We start from the raw sequence: 18,762 nt of genomic DNA, 5'->3' as shown, positions 1-18,762 counted from the left end.
TTCCAAGAGTCTGCATTCAGTTATAGTTTGGAATATGTGATCTCATGGTGTTTGTATTTATTCCTCTCACAAAACCGTTTTTACAGCATCAGTATCTATAGGTTACTGTGAGGCACTAAGGGAAGTCATTGTAAGGTCACTCACAGCATACTGCCTCCTGTGTGGGGCACATCAGTTTGGCTGCAGGATAGCTACAGCTGAAGTTACTTTCTGTGGCTGTAAACTGAGGAAACAAAAGCAAGGGATATTAAAGTAATGAAATAACACAATGTAAAGGGAAAATATGTTACACGAAAAACACCCCCCTGGCTAGGGTCAGTTATAAGGATTTGATAATGGAAGGGGGCTTCTCCATCACCTGTTCCCATGTTAGGAAACTAAGCAACAGGCTCAAAGGGCTGTTTCTTTCAGGACCGCTTCAAAGAGCCTCTCACATCTCATAAATGAGTAACATTTCCATACTGAGATACTCTGTATCTAGCCCAAGATTCCTAAGCTCTCCTGGGAATATCCATCCCCTCCATGCAAGTGACACCCTTGTTACCTATCAGTGTAACAGGAGGCAGCAAAATTGGCCTCATGCCACACAAGAGGCTTGGCTTTTACGTGGGGGGTTCTTCTTCCCTTTTCTCAACCCATTTTAAGAGGGAAAAAAGTAACATCCTTGTTGGAGGAAGGGAAAGCATGGCATAAGAGACCAGAAGAAGAAAAGGTGCAGCAAAGGTTTGAATCTCAGCCTTCAACTCTAATGTTGCAGCCTTCCCTGTGTAATTGAGGGGAGACACAGTCTCCATAAGTCCAATCTATGAGCTGGCGCATGGAAACATCCATGACGTGGGACAGAAGCACCCTACAGGAGCTCCTAGAAATCAGAATCTCAAAGGTCCTCCTGAAATGAGCTCTGCTGCATACACAGCTGCATGAGCCCACAGAATGGGATTTGGACCTTGTGCCATAGCAGTGGGATAAACACAGGCCTTGTGGGGAGTTTGGCTCATTTGCCAGGTAAGCTCTTTGCTCAGAACACAAATAGCAGCATCTGTCTGACCCAAGCTGCATGTTCTTGTAACAAGCTGGGGTTAACACCCTGATTTCCAAACTGATCACTGCTCTAAGGTGACTCACAGTGCCCTAACTGCCCAGAGTTTTTAAGAAAAAGTTGTTTGGTTTTTTTTTGGTCATTTTTCCTGCATTCAGGATTTTTTCTTTTTTCTTCTTTATTTTTTTTTTTTTTTGCGTGAAAGACACCTAGTGATAGTGGTAATACAACCATTTCTGGAGCTCACGACTGCTGATTATTTTATGCAGTGGAAAGTCCTCCTTTACTCATTAAGACAGTCAAATTAATTCTGTCAAATAGCTCAGAGGCATTTCAGCACCCACTGGAATGTGGCGGTAGCTTTCCCACCGACTTCAATGTGCACAAAATATTCCCAAGACTGGAAACCCCAAATTACCTGCATCTGTTCTGCACATTTCTGAAGCTTTCCAACTACTAACAAGACCATCATGTTGCAAGAATAAGTACATCTATGTGAAACATTAGTGAGATTGTGTGTCTTGGTCTAAGCCCTGGTCTACCCCAGTTGATTGGAATACTGCCATAAACAAATCAGAATTTGGCTTCAAGTGTGCTGAAAACTAAGGCCAGGTTCTTTAGCATGCTGCATGCAAAAGAAGCAGCCCTTGGCTTGGGGTGCATGGTAGGGTATTATTCCATACTATGATTTCTATAGCTGCTCAGGGAGCTTGAATGTTTCCCACCCACCTTGTCCTCAACTTCTTGGCTATGATGGGTGCAGGGGTAAGAAGATACAGCACCCTGTACACTGGAGCACTGAGGGTGGCTTCCCTTCTTGGGAAGCAGGTCAAGAAAGAACACGTAAAAGTGTCATAGAAGGAATACAGGAGCCTATAGGGAGTATCTGGGGACTTGCTGGAGGATGTGGAGGGTAGCAAGCAAGCAAGAGGTCTGTATTGCAGAATAAATTTGGGATGCAGTGATAGGGGGGGGGAACGGCAGGAGAATGAACCCCTGGAGAGAAGATACAGTCTCCCTGGTCTTTCTCTTCCTTAACTCCTGCCCTAGGCCCTTGTCTCAGGACTCTGTTGTCCTCCCTCCGGCTCTTTCTCTGGGGCTGGGGTACTAGGGAGCATTGCTGAAAACTGATGCCAGAGCAGAGAAGGGACTAGATGGTCAAGAGGAAGGTGTGAGGTTCATGCTGGGCGCAGACAAACTGAGCGGGATGAAGAAAAACAGGTAGGAGATGAGCATGAGGGAGACCTCCCCACTCCTAGGTGTGGGAGTGCTTGCCCAGGCTCCCATCCTGGGAGAATTCAAGCCTCTGAAATACAAAATAGAAAAATACCAGCCTGTGGTAGGAAGTCCCACTCTTTCTTTTCCCATGCACTTGTCCCACTCAGCACTGCCTCATCCTGCCAGAGTAGTATCATGTCCAGGAGGCATTCTGTTGCCCCTTGCACACACACCCCCCGTTCCACCCCACCCCACCACCACCCCCCCCCGGGTATCTCATCCACTCCCACAGAACACAGCAATACCTCACCATTGAATTCATCTCCTCTTGGACGAGTAAGAAGATGACACCCAGGAAGCATCTCACTTAAATAGGGAAATGGGAAAAGGAAAGTTAAATTGGTAGAAGGATAAGGATTAAGTTCACATAATTCTTGTGTAACAGAGATAGAAGCTGTATAAGGCAAACAAAATCCAGGGAAAAGAGGAGCGATAGCACAGGAGAGGCAGAAAGGACTTGAGTCCTGTTTTGACGTCTGAAGCTATAGCTGGCAGCCTCGTGAAGAGGCCAGTCAGCATTCTGGGGACAAAATTGCCTGGCTGTATGGAGGAGGCATAAAATTTTGAGAAAAAAGTCATGCCTTTTCTTGACAAGTGTTGGCTCATAGGGATTAAGCAGGGTACAATGCCTTCCTTCTGGTTCACTCCCCTGCCTTTCATTCCCTGCAAGGCGAGTAAGCAGCCACCCCTGCATCAAGCAGGGGAGAAAGGGGCAATGGTAGGAAGATCAGAACCAGCTGGCTCATAGATGAATTCCTCCCTCCTTCCTCCACATGGTCACTCTGCTAGAGGCTGTAAGCAACACACACAGGGTTGTTTGGGGTATGGTTGACTTTTGGAACTCTGGGTGTCTTGTAGCTGAGGGCACAGGGCTCTGCATGGCAGGACTTTGGGCTGAGAGCCCCGTAATCCGGGCAACAGCTCGGGCTCCCCTCGCCACGATCCATCCTCGCTGCAGCAGCGCTGTAGGAAGCGGTGCCAGGGTCACACCACCATCTGCTGGCCTGTCCTCGCCGCACAGCTGCGGCAGCCCGGCCCAGCCTCTGGGGCTGCCAGATGCATCCTCCCGGCTCCGCGGCAGTGCCAACAGAGCCCCCCTACCGACTGCAGAGCTGACCCAGGGATCGTAAGCAGCTCCACACCCCTGGGGTTTCTCAGAGACAGAAACCATCTTTATTCTGCTGGCTTTCCCAGCTGAGTGCAACAGCAGTTTTCCCATCACATGTACCTTCCTAATGGCCCTCTTTTAGTTTTGAAGCAATCAAGGCATGCTCCACTCCTGACTGCACTGCTTGGACTTACCATTTGTGAAAGTGCAAGTGGATTGATGCTACCTATGTGCTTCTTCTCAGCTTACTTCATATGGAAAGCTTGCAAACCTGTGGGTGAAGCCAGGTCAACAGCAGCCCAGATGTGCCAAAAAATGCGCCAGGCTTGGTCCTGGGGCCTGAAATCTCATGTGTTGGTCTGCACCACACAAATGAGCTGATGAAAGAACCATGTTTGATTGCTAAAGAGGTGAACAATCACAGGGGTTTATTTCGCACAGACTGGTCACATCAGCCCTGACAAGGTCATACACAAAGGTTGCAAAACCTCTAAACCTCTTCTGGGAGTCTTAATGAGAGTCATCTACTTTAAGTTCTCTCAAATGAAGAGATATGAGAGTTTGCCTTTGTGGAGGGCAGTAACATCAACATTGTATTTCAGATATCTACAGCACTTTGCAGGGATTAACAAATTAATCCCCATAACAGCTCTAAACAACCTTTGCTGAGGCATCATTATCCCCCATTTTATATATGACAGGTGGTGAGATTTCTCCAAGCCTATAATTCAGAGCCAGCAGTTCCCAGACTCTGGGCTGGTGCTCAGTCTAATTGTTCCTGCTGCCGTCTTCTCCCCAGGGATGGATGAGCAAGGGCTGTGCATGTAGACACAAGAGACAGGGTGCAAAGTGCTCATCTATCTGACAGGAAGGACCATGCTCATGTTCTCTTAGGATAATAGGGTCAACACATATCCCATGAGCAATCCACCCTGAATACTTTGCTTCAAACAGAGCTGGAAGCCTGATGGACCAACCATCTCTGGCTCATTTTATCAGCTTTGTTTTCATGTGCCAAGGAAAATTGTCAAGTTAAAAGCCTTGAAGGCTAGTGCTCCTATTTCTCTTGTAAGTTTGTACAACAGCAGCAGACACCATGAAACCTTACCTGACAGTGAGTCAGCTGTGAGCTGAGGAGTCTCTTTCTTCACAGGCAGTTTTCCAGAGTCTGCTCCAGTATCTGAACATTCTCATCCGCGGAGAATTTGCTGAGCTCTGTAAACAGACATCTCAGAGCAGGTGCCTTTCACAAAGCACAGCAAACAGGACCTGAATGGCATATGTAAGACCCACACTAGGTTTTGTAAGATTGCTGTTAATGAGCTTGCATTGCTGTTACTAATAATGCAAGACAAGAAGGCACCTCCTCAGTCATGGTGGCTCCCGGGATATCAATTTTAGCTGGAGATGAGAGTGTTTAAGGTCTTCTGAATCCTCATAGATCCTCCTTGTAGAGTGCTAATCTGAGCATTCACCATTTGAGTCGAGGCAGTATCCCTATGGCAATGGTTTCAAAGGTATGCAAGAACCACCGTCACAACTGTTGCAGCCACCAAAGGAGCAATGGGATGGTCTGTGGATGATATGGGCTCTCTGGAAGAGGGAGACTGCCATGGTCCAGAGGAACCAGCCACAGCCCTGTATGAAGCTGGGAGCAGGATGCCACAAACCCCTGCATGTCCTGAAGAGCACACAAAGAAAAGGGACACCAGATGATGAAATATTGTTCCAGGCTAGCGTTTAACTGCTGCTGGACTTTGCACCAAGGCCAAATACACCTTCCTGCCTCCTCCAGGGTTAGCCACATGTGGCAGCAGGTAATGTGGGCAGATGGGGACAGACACTCTGCACACTCCTTAGACCACCTTTCCCAGGACTTGCTGCCCAAGACTTTGTGGTTCTGTTCTCCAGAGAAACCCATTAGCAAGAGAAAAACTGCTGGAGAGTTTAAAAATGTGGATGTCAGCAAATGGTTCACATCACCCCAGGAGCCGGAGTCCCACCAGGGACAGGAGCTGAGGGTACCACCACCCACCCTTCCTCTCCTCATAGCTAGACAATGAATTTCTCCTCAGTGTCCTATGAAATCCTGTCTCGAGGGAAGATCTGAAAGAGGATAAGAAGAATCTTGCAGACTGGTTCAAAGAAATTGGAGGTTGAAGTGTGAGAACGCACGGCACGGTGGGGCTGACATCAGGACAGCCGGGAGGAGCGGCACCCTGGTTTCGCAACCAAGGGCAGGAACCTGACGGAAAGGGCCAGACAGCAACGGGCTGTGCAAAGCCGGGAAAACAGACGCAACCTGGCTGGAAATCCAAGCTCCTGGGAGCCGAGCTCTGCGCAGGCACAGGCTGGGTGAGCACCTGCAGGTGGAGCTGCGAGAACTGCGGAGCAGCAGCCAGCCATCTCCCGCCTGCAAAGAACGGCTGGGTGAGGTGAGGCAGGCGGCAAGGCAGGGGTGGAGGGGAGCACAGACCCTCACCTGGCCACACACTTTGGCACGGAAAGGTCGGGGCTCAGCAGGCTGGGAAACAGTCTTTACGTTTGGAGGAGTCTAGTGACAATCTGCAACCAGTTTCCTAACTAGGGCAAGAAATCACAGAGATGGGGTGAAAAAAAAAGCCCTGCCAACAGCAGAAGTACCCAGATCAACAGCCACTAACCCAAATGTCAGGCCATTTGCTTAGGAAACAGGCTAAAATTTGCCTTCTGTGCAGTTTAAGACAGGGAGTAGTACTACCACCACACGGAGCTGTAGATGCAGCCTTCACCTTGCCAGGCTTTAGCACAAATATTCAGTACTTGCTGATGCAGAAAGACTGACCCTGTCCCTAGGGTCTGGCAGCAGAAGTTCCTACTAGAACCTCCTCATGTTTTTATCTTTCTACAAAAACACCTTCCCAAAGCATCAGAGTATTATCAAGGGAAAACCTAAATGCCACATACTGCCATGAAACATTCTGCAAAGTTTTCCAGTTTTGTGGAAAAGTGCTGCCATGTGCTCTTTCCTATCACAAAGCCTCCGCTGGAGCAGTGGCTGGGGCAATGTCCCCCGGTTCCCTGTAGCCATAGCACAGAACAAGAAGGATGCAGGAGTCTCTGCATATTGCCCCTTCCATCTCCACGTCCTTTCCCGGCTCAAGGGCAGCCATCAGGCCCTGGGGTGCTCCAGCAGCCTCTCTGGAGCAATGCAGTTCTCGGGCCGCCCGACTGGCTGCACTCTCAGCTCTGATTTGAAAGCAAGAGAAGGGAGAGTGCTTGAAGCGGAAACTTATCTGAGCCGTCCAGAAGCAGCAGGTTCCCGCGTTCTTGGTAGACAAAAAGGCCAAAACAAACCCCCACACCAATAAGTGAGCAGGTGTGATAGTGGTATGAGTAAAAGTGGGGAATGATCTAATTATCAGTCCGGGGAGGGTACCATCAGGGTGATACAGTCCCTGCAGAATCCTCTCTGCTGGGTGGTAAAACAGTCTCTCTAAGCCACTGCACCCAGAAAATAGCCCATCCCTATGCACCCCTCCCGGGTTGGGCATCCGCCCCATTTCATCAGAAAAAAAAAGTCTCTTTTTCTTGCTGTTTAGTGTGAGAGCAGGCAGAAAAGGGGGGGAGGTGCGGCAAAGAGATGATCAGCTGGCAAGAGAGAAATGCTCTGTGGTACAGAACTCATTCAGAACCTGGCTTATTTCCCTGTCGAGCTCCCTACAGCCTCCAGGATCCTGCCTCCAGTGAGATGCGAGCCCAACCCATGGGTCCATTTCCCAGGCTCAGCTGCTCTGAAATGACCCCACTCCCTGGGAGGGGGCTGCAGGATCCAACTATCCGGGAGGCCAAACAAGGAACGCCTTTCTTGGCAAAGGAGAAAAGGACCTGGGAGGCCTTCGCTCAGGTGACCCACCCGACCCCCATTGCAAACAGCTATAAATCCTCCTGCTTCCCCACCACAGCATTCCCGGGCACTCCTCTCACTGGAGCTGGGCCTGGCTCTGCAAAGCATGTCACTGCTGGATGGCCTTGGAAGGTAAACATGAAGCTGGCTGATTTACTTATCAGAGGGGTTTTTCTGGCTGAGAACTAAGCTGACTTTAACCAGGGCATAGTTGCTAGGCACAAGCTGGCTTTTTGGCTTTGCTGGGCTCCCTGCAGGACTGGCTCACCTGGACCCTGTTAACCAGGTTCATCAAAGCTCAATGTGGTCCCTGCCAGGAACCGCAGGGCGATAAGCCTGGCACCGGGCACTCTCTTCCCACTGGAAGGGGGATTCACTTGGTCTCTGCACATGCTAAGTTAGCAATGAGCAGTGTGTTTCCACCAGGCACAAAAGGATGAAGCATCAGAGCTGGCTCCCGCAGGTCTTTGGAGAACGGTTAACTTTAGATAGTTAGTGGATCTGCATATCTGTCTTCAGAGCTCCTCCCTCCTCTGCTTATTTGCGACTGAAAGCTGGGAAACTGCCTGACAGGTTTTCTTTCCTCTGCTGGCTCTTCCCCCAGCTCCATCTCCTCAGCCCAGTGCGGCTGATCTCTCAGTCCCTGCATTCCACTGTCACCTTCTCACCCTACACCAGCCTCTCCACCCCAGCCAAGCCTCCAAGCACTCCCTCTTTCCACATCCCCTTTTCTGTACAGTATGTCCTGCCTCCTCCCTTCCAGGATCACACATACACACCCCTGTCCCCCCAACTCCTCCCTACCCCTAAGTCCTGCGTTACTGGCTTAGTTCTCTCTCGAAATAAGCATAACAGGGAGGTATGAGTATCTTATCCACACACAGTGGAAAGCCCTCTGGCAGAACTGTTACCTTAGCTGTCTGTCACTCTATGTCACAGTTTTGGTTAGCCTGGGGCAATAGAAAGCCTATGGATGCCGCTGCTAGAGATCAGGGTCTAGGAGCTCCTGAATACTCTGCATGTGATTTATGGGTTCATGGGTGCTCAATACCCTAGAAACCTAGTGTTTTACGTAAGTGACTGTTAATTGTCACCAGCATGGGGCTTATCCACCGTGATGGCACATGAATCACACCTGGTGCAAATTTCAGCTCCTCCTCTGTCAGATAAGAGAAATTAAATGCATGCTGAGATTGTGTGGATAAAGGTGACAAGGTGCCAAGGGATCACCCATGTGGGAGGAAGGGTGCTGGTCTGGGGGTGCTATCTTGCATTGCTGCTTCTGTCCCATTGCAGCAGTCACAGCGCAAGCTGCCAGCAGGGATGCGGCACTGTCCTGCCTGGGTCTGGGTGTCAGGGGCCACCAGCCAAAGCCAGGAGTGGCAATGCCGTGGGACAGGCAGAGCAGTGGAAACGGAGCCTGGCAGGGCAACTTTCAGGCAGAAGGGCCACGACCCTGTGGTGCTCAGGCAGGTCAGGTGAATCGTGCCTTCCTTCCAGTTTTTCCCCATCGATTATGAAAGGAGCCGAGATGGCTGCTGCAGATACAGCTGTTGTGCCTGTCCCCCCCTCCATCTGCCCTGTGCTCGGCTCTGCAGCAGCAATCACACACAGAGGCCTGGGCCACTGAGGATCTGCAGCCCTTGGAACAGAGACCCAACATCTCAAAGGTGTTTTTAAGAGGTTTCTGGCGCTTTGGTTAAGCAAGGTTACCACCTGCACTGAGTAGTTTGCAGTGCGAACAGCACAGAGGAACCCCTTCCTATGGAGCCTCCTGCTCTGGGGAGGCAAAACCTGCTAAACTTCACCAAATGTCCACCAGCACCTTTCCCTCCCTCCCCCAATCCTTAAGGCTTGACTGCCCATGCCTAGCTGTGTCCCACCCAACTTTCTGAGATTCAACAATATTATCCTTGGGAGTGTTGAACTCTAGTATATAAGAGTCACACATAGTTAACCTAAATAACAAGCTCAGGGCTTCCAAGAGATACTTCCTCACCAGCCCAACCCAGCTACCCAAGATGTGAGTGCCTTATGAGTGATCACACCAGGTAGCATCAGGATATTTGCCATTATCTCCAAAACTTTCTATTAATCCATCTTCTGGAGCTGCACTGGTTCATCATGGTCCTGTGTTTTAAACAGAAGGAAACAGTCATGGGAATATTGCAGATGGAGACTTAGCCATCATGTCTGTCATCCTTGGGCACTGCAAAGATTCAAGCTCAAGCACCCTCAGATGTCCTCTCCAATTGACTTTATTTTCTTTCTTAATCCAAAAGCCATCAGTTTCCACTGGCAGAATATCCTCCTGGTTTTAGGCAAGAGCTGTGCTAAGAATTACCATTTAGACGGTGCCAGCTCCACACTTCAGTCAGGAATGCCTTTTTCTCTTTTTTTTTTTTTTTTTTTTTTTTAATTTCAGGAATGTTGTAAGTAAATTCACAGCTGAACAACAGTGGGAATGGAAACCCTCAGAGCTGATGGCTGTGACATTACAGGTACAGTAATTCCAAATTGATCCTCCTTTGTGCTGATAACAGGGCTGGCTATTGTTTTCCTGAAGTCCACATGTCCGAAAACACCGCAGGCGTAGATAATTGCAGTGAGCATGTGCTTTTGAATCTGTTTCTAAAACATGCCTGGGATTTAAGCTTTTTTAAAATCATGACCCTGATTCTGCTTTTTTTTTCAAGCTCAAAAGCAACAATTCCTTTGGCTCAAAATGAAGAAGGGTCTAGCTCTTAAATACAACTTATAAAGAGGCAAATGTGTCCCTGTTTTTTCTTCCTTGTGATGAAAGAACAAAGCCCGAAAGCTTTCAGCATTTACCCAGGTTTTTTTCGTTTTTTTTTTCTTTTTTTTTTTTCTTCCCCTTTGATTTGATTTCCTTTTTTAGCTGTGGAAAGACAGATCTTATCTGAAGTGACTGGACAATTTGAAAGTCTCCCACTTTCTTTCACTATTTCACTCTGATGATGATGCTCATTTAGTTAAGCTTTGTCTTAGGGTATAGCATAGGGTTTCCTTGTAGGTTTTGGCTGGGCAATTGGCTCACAATATCCACCTTTGATCCTTTCATCCTTTCATGTTGGGAAGATTGCAAACTTCATACAGCTAAAGAGAGAAAACAAATAAGGGATAGCTTAATGAGCAGGATGCTTCCATAGGCTATTTTCTGGTGAAAACTGAAGTACCTTTCAGCCTCTGTTATCCAACAGTGTAGTAGAGGTTTGGGGACTGGTTCACTTGGTCTCTGAATCTTCATTTTACTTTTGCTGGATGTGAGCTGTTACTCTGCACCCCCTTCATCATCAATACACCAGTAAAGCACATGACACACAATGGAAAATGGGGAAAATCCTAAATAAATCGCTCTCCAGTACAATATTTTCAGGACAGGACACAGGAAAGGAAAATTAAATAGAAGTTGCCCTATGTCCCTGCGTCACTCTTCCCCACCTCATCTTGCACACAAAAAGATTTTATGTGAGGTGTCCCTGCCCATGGCAGGGGGGTTGGAACTAGATGATCTTAAGGTCCTTTCCAACCCTGTTTTATGATTCTATGATTCTATTTTAGCCTGGCCAAGGTACAACACGCTGACAGTTACGTTATCACAGGGCTGGCTCGGCTGGGATAAATGTGAAGTTGTAAACATGTTGTTACTTGGGGCCTAATTCCCCTTGGTGTAACAGGGCTGCACGGCTGATGTTTGTGTCATGCAACCGTTGGCTCCTCGTGTCCCAGCTTAGAGGGATTATAATTACATCTCACCTTGCTGATCTTTTTGGCTTGCCTGCCTTGAATTGCTTCCACAGACCTGCTCGACTTGTTTGTCTGCTGCTTATTATTCAGCACAACCCCCTCCCACTGCCCTTTCCTGTACATTCATGTTTGTGTCTAAAAGGCACAAAGGGACATTTTTTGAGGGGGAAGGTGATGAGCATTGGCTGCTAACTGGAACCCCAGCTCCTTGGACTCCAAGGGCCAGTCATGGGGTAGGGGGGAGCCATGTGCTTGCTTTAGCACACAGGGCAAGGACAAAGCAGTGGCTGGCTCAGTTGAAGTGAGTCACTACATTTCAAAATATGGGAAATGTAATGAGATGCTTCCTGAAACCTGAGTTTTGCACCTGCAAAGCACAGGAACAAATGCAAAGCAGAATAAAGCAAGCAGCAGGGCGAGGGTGTAGATACACACTCTACCAGAAATGGAGCTTGGTTCCTTCCTGCTCTCCCTGCTTGTAACTTCAAAGTGGGTTTTCCACAGGCAGGTGCAGGCAGCACTGATGGAAACAACTTCTGCAGCTCAGGTGAATCTCTGCTCTCTCCAGTGATGGCAGCTCCTACCTCATGTGGAAAAAACTGGCCTCACACCAGCCCTCTGAGCAGCAAGGCTCTGACATTAGAAGAGAGAATTCCCTTGCTGAACACAGGGTGGCTTTTTTCTCTAGGCTTCATCCTACCTCTTGCAAAAGGACTTTCTATGTGTAGAGGAACATGCTAAGGGTTAATAATGATGCAGGAGATTTCAGACTGCTCTGATTTAGTATGGAGAAATGCCTGCGCAGCTCCGTGAGTAGCAATGAAATGGAAGAGGGTTTTTGCAGCAGGTCTCTTGCTGCCTTAGACTTTGCATTTTGCTGTTGCCCTTTAGACAATGACTAAAGCAGCAGTTAAGCTTGCACTTAAATCCATAAATCCTAGAGTGACACCTTTATCAAGTCTTATTCACTCGAGTCTAAAATCACACCATTATTTAAGAGGTTGCTCCTCAGTAAAGTTAAATGGGAGAGCTGGGATGAGTCAGACACCAAGACTGTTGATTGACTTGTCCCAGATCGGGGTGGACCAGGCTCCTGGGCCATAGTTCCTCACTCAGGGGTGTCCATGTACCCTGAAGGATCCCAAGCTTTCACCAAACTGTGCCAAGGTGCCCAAGAGCTGAGCTCCTGCAAAGGAGCATCTCAAACTGGACACCTTAAAGACAAACTCACAGGCATTTCCCCAGCCTCTGCCCCAGGCGTGCTCAATGCCGAAAATAGGGCCGGCTTGAGCAAGGGCAGCCTGTGCAGGTGCTGGCAGTCAGGATGTCCACGTGAGAGGTGGAAGATTGAATTCACGTTCCTGCTTTGGTCAGTTTGGATGCTGCAAGCATCCTCACAAGGGAGTGCCCTAGCCTTGGACTGTTGGGTGGCTCCTAGTCCTCCACACTGCTCAAGGTGTGCCTGGGTGTGAAAACACTCATCAAGAAAGACGGGACTCAGACAAGACTCCTGTGCTTCTGGCAAGTTAACCACCACTCAGGACATCTGAGTCACGCAGCACTTGTACTCAAACACTGGGCTTCAGCAGGTGTGATCCCTCCATTCCTGCTCTCCATGTGATGCTGCTGGGTTAATGTCTCAGGACAAAGCTCTGTGGTTTCTCTTTGGATGGCTGGGTACTGATGTACAAGGGGAGAGGGCATCATTAAGGTTTCGTCAGACTTCTAAGACACTGGTGTTGGAGCAAGCCTGAGCATGACCTAGTGAGGCAGTTGGGACAACAAATTCCAGGGGAGGAAGAACTGCACCAGAACAAAGGAAATTTGTCTGAGGACAGAAACACAAAGAAAAGTCCTCCTTGTTGTAGCTCTAAGAAAGAGATTAAACTGTTTCTAAAGTTAGGTAACACTCCCTACCTCCCAGCCATCCCTCATTTGTCACCCAGATTATGTTGAGTCCTGGGGCAGCATCTACATTTATTAAACTGAGTTATTTGCATCCAAAAAGAGTAATTTAAAAAGAAGGCTCCGGCAATGCTACTGATCTTGTTCACCCCAGATTATGGTAGGACTTTGGATTTTATTTATGATCCTCCGGCATCTGATTCTGGTGGAGTTATAACTACCTTGCCACAATGCAGGTAAACTGATAACCACATCTGTTGATGCAAAGAATATACTCCCCTGAGTGGTGCCATCAAGGAGCTGTGGCAGAGGCAGAAGCTGGAAGCCTTCCTCCACCTGCACTCTATGGCAGGTGTTGTGACTAGGCAGGATGCCCTGCCTGTCCCCACTGAAACTGCTTCTGACCTTAACGGAAACAGGGAAGGTCGTTTCGGATGACTCACAGCATTGAATATTATGTTGGGAAATGAGCCATTGAGATCAGTAAATTGCTTTCATTTTCTGATGTGACTGTGGTGTTGGATGGGGATCAGGGAGGCAAAGGGTGGTTTGTTTATCCAAAAGGAGAAAGGGCTTAGTCAAAGTTTTGGTGGTTGATGAAAGTCCAGAGTTGGTAGCCAAGGACTGCCTCAGGGCACTTCCAGATCTGAAAATGTGATGGCATTTCCAAACATTAATAGTCTGGAAAGATTGGGTTCATTTCTGGATTTGAAGTGACATGAGCACCCAAATGAAGCAGGGGCTCACAACTAGTTTTATCAGAAGCTTGTCAACTACATTTAGGACATTTTATCTCAGACCTCAAGGGCTTTATTTGATCAGCTGCAGTTGGGAGTTTCTATTATCAGAACCAAGAGAAACCCTTTCATAATGGGGTCCAATATACCCCTTCCTGCTCTAGCATAAGGAAAGGTAAATGTGTTACATCTTTGATCTGCTGCTTGCTTAATTTCATCTAGATAAAAACTGGCTCTAACTTAATACTGTTTACTGAATGGTACCTATGGACAAGACCTTTGCCAGTTTGAATACAAACCACAACCTGATGAGAAAAGGGATATGATGACAAAGGTAGCTGTAACAGCAGGATAAAAGGAAAACCTCTTCCCTTCCTGTGTTGTTACAGCAAACAAATGGACTTAGCTTTTTTCCAACGGGAACCCCATATAAAAATAACAGAATTTGCCCCACAAATGGCAGCAGTCCCAAGCTTTCATTACTCTTATGATGTCACTGGAAGCCTTTTTCAAGCAGACACCATGACTGTCTAACATGCTGGAACTTGCCCTTGCAAAGGTAATCCGGTGTGTGTATGTCACCTATGTGTGTGCACACATTCACACAAACACACTTTTACTCCTGCAGGTCCTAATCAGAGCAGATACCCATTCTCCACTCTACTGAGTAATTAAACTTCACACTGCTGGAAGGCTCCCTGTGTTGGGCTGTGCTATGTTACACTGACAAACATGCACAGCATTTCCAAAAGACAGAATTATCCTGAGAGACTAACATCACCAGTCAGCTTAAAATTTGACTGATCATCTGTAACAGAGTCTCGTTAACTGGTTTTCACAGATGAGTAAGAACAGATACTGCTGGGGTTTTTAATTGCTACCATCAAGCTTAATTGGAGGTTCAAGCTGAATGAGTGTAAGTATACAGAGGCGGGTGTGGGAATGTGTCCCAGATTGCACCCACCACATTCTTCTGGTTGTCTCTGGAAGGAGATACCATCATTATAGTAACCATCCTTAGCCTTCCCACAGGTTTTTGGCTCGATGGAGCCCAGAGCCTCCCTTCCCCACCTGCTGTGGACAGCCAGCAATAACGTGTGGGAAGCTGACACTGCTCCCACCCTGTTCCTCTAGTTTGTACACACAGCAGCTTCCACAAACAGAATGAAATCCACATGGAAACATCCACCAGGAAAAAAAAATCTCTGACATGGAAGAGATTGCACTGCCAAGGGGACTAGGAGCACAGAGAGGAAGAGAGCTGCTGCTGAATTCCTGGTGTTAGGAGCAGACCCATGTGTCATGCTTGTGGGGAGGGATACCTTCTCTCATCCCAAACTGTTATAGTACATCCAGCAGCAAGTGCACCAGTGATCTTGGCAAGTATGTGTGGCCACCTATCCAGAGAAGAAAAACACTGCTACAGACACTGAGCAGAAACAGCCTTTTGCAGGAAATCGCCTCAATTGCTCTTAAGAGGAAAATGCACAAATCTGAGAGGAACGTTTTGGGTCTCGATATCTGCATTGTGTGTTGTTTTGCAGATGAATTCCAGGGGCAGAAGGAAGAGTGTTTATTTAACTTTTATCAGCATTCCTTCTGAACTTCTTTCCGTTCTGAATGAAAGTAAAAACTGAAAGAATCTCCCAAGGAACGTGATGGTTGTTGTAATTACTGCTTTTAGCTCCCATTTGTCCAGGAAGTGTGAATCATAATTGCTCATGTCACAGGGAAGCTCCAAACAAGCCTTTCTCTAAATTTGTTTGTGGAAATACTCACACTGCTTTACTTGCACATCTCTCCTCTGGCAGGAAGGGAGCAGAAGCTGCCCTGCACTTCATGTGTCATCTGTAGCTATTCTGTAAGAAATACATTACTGACCAAAACAGGGATGGGACTGTGGTCAGTCCCAGGACCCTCTGTGCTTTGTTTCTCCTGTCATTTCCATAGGTATCCCTTCTTTAAAATCAATAGAAACAGCCAAGTTGCATCCCAAAGGGGAGTCAAGTATTGCTATTCCCAGTGCAGGCTCAGGGACACTGAACGTAATACTGCCTGCTTCAACAGAACGATTACTGTGCTTTGGTCATGCATGAGCAAGTTGATTTAAGTGTATATGTTTGGTTCTAACCCACCCTTAATACATTATATATTTTTTCCAGCTTTGAGATGTTTGTACAGCACCTGGCACAGCTAAACTGAAGCCACTGCTCAGAGGGGCTGGGACCAATGCCATCTATATAAATACTGGAATAATTGGGGTTAGCAGCACACTCATGGCAGAACTCTGCCAGTTCACATGCGTTCACATGCAGTGTATCACTGCTCCTTTCACACAGCATGGATTTCATTATCCAGGTGAATAATAGGAGGAAAGGGAGGGCTAACTTCTGAAAGCCAAGACATAGATAAGCAAGTTTGCCAATGTTAGGAGGGGGTAAGCTGGTTTAGAGCAGTTACTTTGCGAATCAGCTTGAATCCCCTCCAAAGCCCTTGTGGTTTTGGGTCCAAGCAGACAAAGCAATGCAATCCTTCAAGTGTTCTCAGTATTGACACACACTGCTGAGCGCTGTGTATGCCAAGATACAAAGAGGCAGCCTCCACTGGTCCATTATTCAGTGCTAGACAACTTGATTATGGTGGCAACAAACTACACTTTTGCAATATTGACATTGTGGTCTACGGTAACAAACAAGTTATAAAAGGCCTGCCACATTTTTAACTACTGCTATGGCTGTGATTAATGGCTTTAACTCAATCTGAAACATCTGATCCGTCTTCTTTGGAAGAAAGTTCATGCAAAGTGCAATTCTGTAAAGGAAGTTTTCATCTGCTCCTAACTTGGGTCATGATGTCATCACCTTTCAAAGCTGGCCTGAGCTTGGTTCTGGGGAAAAATTGTAAGGAAATTCCTATTTAAGTATGGTCTTGTGGTGATAAGAGCTGCACTGCATCAGGACTAATTCATGCCTTCAGCCACATTAGGTGTGTGCAAGGAAAGCTTGGTCATTTCTCTGCAGCATCAAACACCAGAAAGACTCTTACTTGCTCCAGCTTCTGAACAATTCTGCAGAATGGCTGGGAGCTTCGCTGGCCTGCTGTGCCCGGGGCTTGCCAGAGCCAAAAGCATGATCCTACCCCACTGCTCTGCCTTTCTTCCTTGCCCTTGAGCTGAAGGGTCTCAGAATGCTCCCTGGTTTCTGCTGGTCTGACCACCCATGTGACAAACCTGGCTCAGCTCAGCGTGCTTCAGAGCTGGCAAAAAGGAGGCAAGAGCACATGGCCAGCAAGGATGGAGCAAGCATGCCTTTCCAGGGTAACCTGTGGACAAAATGGTCCATCTTTATCCTGTGCCTGCAGCCTGAACCAAATAACTCATACCAGCTGGTCAGCCTCAAGCCAACTCATACAGAGCTCCCTAAGTGCATGATGGATTGTGAAGAAGGAAAATTAGAGCACCAGCACAGCTGACAGGAGACACAAGTTCAAAGCCTCATAGATCTGTAGGCACTTCCCTTGATTTCAGGGATTTAAGGTTTAGGGTTATACTTTGCCTGCTGCTAAGCAGAACGAACACACTGTCCTAAACCACTAGGCTGATCCGAGTGTGATGAAGAATTTAGGTGTGCAGATAAAACTGTAAAGAGCCATGTAAGTCCCATGGAGATAAATGCTTGCCCTGGAGTTAGCTTGAATTTCTAACAAGTATTTTCTCTATCTGCAAGGCATAGCGCTGCAAACTTACCCTTAAACACAAAGCAGCCTGGAGCAGTCCCATGAGCTCTAGTGCTGCATAGGTGTAAACAATTATTAATAACAAATCTACTAGGCAAACTGGAAGGCATATTTGAGCTGTGTCAATGTTGTATCCCAAAGCAGAACCAGATCATAGAGTGGTAGTTATTCACTTTCAATGCATGTCTGTCTGTCCTGTGTCTCCAAAAGGTGCATCACCCTGCTACCCCAGCCTGTGCCTGGAGATAATTCATGTTATTTCTGTTATCATCACCAGTAGTAACAACACCCTCACCATCATTGTGTGGGCTCAAAAAGCAGCAGTCTGGCAAAAGGTTGCAGATAAGGAGTGGAGCTTTGTTTTTTGACATTGTCATCAGTGATATGGGGTCAGTTCAAAAGGTTTAGGGAAATATTGCTTGATCCAGTGCTGACACTTCAAGTCTAATTAACCTGGACATTAGTTCTTAATGAAAAGTGTTACTGCAGTAGATCCTACCTGGCTCTGGAGGGTCTAGGAGGCAGCTCCTGACAGTTTATCCTGACAGTTTAGCCCCAGTTTTTTCACAAGGATGGTCCAACCACAGCCCAGTGTGGTGTTGTTTTTCATGCCAATGGCACATACCGCCGTTCCAATGTGAGTGAACATATTAACATCAACAGAGTCTTTTCCCCAAGCTAAACATATTACGGCATCAGCAAATTACAGGGCACTGTAAATTAGACTCCCTCTTGTGCAGACTGTTTGCTGGGCCAAGGCCACATCCCTCCCCTAAGGAAGGCAGCAACAGAGCGTTTCATTACTTCTCAGTTTCCCTTACTCCCTGCACAGAGCTGTGTGCTTGGGCATGGGCATATTTCTGCTCATGCTCCCCAAGCATCCATCTTATGTGCACTCCCCAGAGGATGTTTATGTCACATTACACTATGCCAGTGGCTAGTAACCCCCCACAAAAGAGACAGCCCATAGGTCTGGATCAGTGGTAGGGCATTTTTACCCATTAAAAAAATGTCTTCCCCTTTCTGAGCACCTGAAGTCAGAAAAGGTTCAAACAATTCCCCAAAGCACCTGCACTGAAATCCTGGAGTCAGGTAGACAAGCAGACTTGGCTCACTGACAGATGGGTTTTGGTCAATGTGCTTTTACCAGACCTTTTCTAGGCAACTGCAAAGGGTGGAGAAATGCTATTGCAGGTCTGGGAAAAACAATGACTAAAATGAATTGTTGAGCTGTTTTCATTGGAAAAACAACAAATGCAGCCCACATTCTCCCATCCCCCTTACCACAACTGGCAGCTTTGCTTGC

The 18,762-nt window shown here is 47.4% G+C and overlaps 1 long non-coding RNA gene across 1 annotated transcript; it reads left to right on the top strand.

The window, feature by feature from the left end:
- The first annotated feature begins 7,182 nt into the window (after positions 1–7,182).
- LOC133268691 (uncharacterized) lies at positions 7,183–16,225 on the top strand. The gene is made up of 3 exons (XR_009743141.1): positions 7,183–7,443; positions 9,737–9,812; positions 14,350–16,225. It is a non-coding gene; the product is annotated as an uncharacterized LOC133268691 (long non-coding RNA).
- The last annotated feature ends 2,537 nt before the right edge of the window (positions 16,226–18,762 follow it).

Source organism: Pezoporus flaviventris, unplaced genomic scaffold (assembly GCF_033815535.1).
Source record: "Pezoporus flaviventris isolate CSIRO_AGI_PZ_B2104156 unplaced genomic scaffold, CSIRO_AGI_Pfla_v1 ptg000013l, whole genome shotgun sequence".
NCBI lineage: Eukaryota > Metazoa > Chordata > Aves > Psittaciformes > Psittacidae > Pezoporus > Pezoporus flaviventris.
This window is presented reverse-complemented; position numbering and strand designations above follow the sequence as displayed.